The sequence below is a fragment of the Nannobrachium achirus genome (genome assembly GCF_963921795.1).
Source record: "Nannobrachium achirus genome assembly, chromosome: 2".
NCBI classification, from domain to species: domain Eukaryota; kingdom Metazoa; phylum Chordata; class Actinopteri; order Myctophiformes; family Myctophidae; genus Nannobrachium; species Nannobrachium achirus.
Genome location: NC_137811.1, coordinates 20,704,824 through 20,706,151, shown reverse-complemented (window position 1 = coordinate 20,706,151; position 1,328 = coordinate 20,704,824).

Below are 1,328 nucleotides of genomic sequence, written 5' to 3'. Positions count from 1 at the left end.
GTTATGGCCCACGGTCTTTGGAATAGCAAAATGACCGTGACCATGACCTTTTGAGGTCCAAATCACCTAAAATGGTCAAAACAATATCAGAAATGAATTCCCCACACCACAATTAGTCCAAATAGAGGTATTACATGTGCATATACACCCAGAAACAGAAAAGTTGTATTTTCATAATAGCCGATGGCAGCCATATTTGATTTGGCCATTGCGCCATTCGTGGCACTATGGCGGACAAGCACCTCTGTGATTTTTCATGTCTAGGGACCCACTGACTCAGTTCAGGTGAGAAACTCCCCTAACACCAAATTGCGAACAGGACTTTAAGCCAAATACTGTATTACCTATTGGTGACTCAACCACAACCTGGTTTCCCGTCTTGCCTACAACTTTGTGTGGTGTGGCATTGAAAGGTGTGGTGAACTTGTCCCCTTTGTCCTGCTGTATGAGCACTGTGTCTCCAACGTTGTTCATCAGCATTCAGCTTTGCTTTACCCTTTTGCTCTGCAGGAGAGTATTTTTAGCAGGTCTTTAAGTCCGAGTGTATCAAAAAAGCAACTGGGTTAAGCACCGTTGGTACGATCAGTTTAACATTCACCAGGTTAACATTCACCAGCGTTGGCAGGTTAGCATTTCACCAGGTTAGCATTCACCACCAGTGTTAGTTTTACTGAGGTTAGGGTTAAAGTTAGGTTTAGGTATGTCTCCGTCCCCTAGACTTTCGTCACCTCCGCACAGCCAGCTTCGGTCTGCCTCAACCCAGTTGCCTTTTTGATACACTCTGACTGAACGACCTGCAAAAAACACTCTCCCTTTGCTCTGCATCGCTGTCATACTTCCAGCAATGCTGTGTGTGATCCACAGAGATCTGGCAACTTTCCCAACTTTCCGAGTAGTAGCACGTTCTATGCTTCTGTACACAGTCACATACTTTCTCAGTTCACGTTTCCAGTCTAGTCCTTCTGCTTGAGCAATCCTTATTATTTTCATCAGTGATGAATTCTGGCACTCAACTTATCCATTTGCTTGAGCCCATTTTGGCCATGTCTTCACATGTGTGATTCCTTTCGTCTCACAGTACTTCTTGAATAATTCAGACTTGAACTGCGGTCCCATGTCTGACCTGCAAGAAACTGGTAGTCCATGCCTGCTGAAAATAGACTCCAGACTGACCATGACCTTTTCTGCAGTTGTGGAAGTCATAATGTCATACTCATAATAGCGACTGTAGTAATCTACCTCCACAAGTATGAAGCGATTTGTTGGCAGTGGTCCTAGCAGATCCTTGGCCACATCTTGCCAGGGACCATCGGGAAGATGTGTAGATC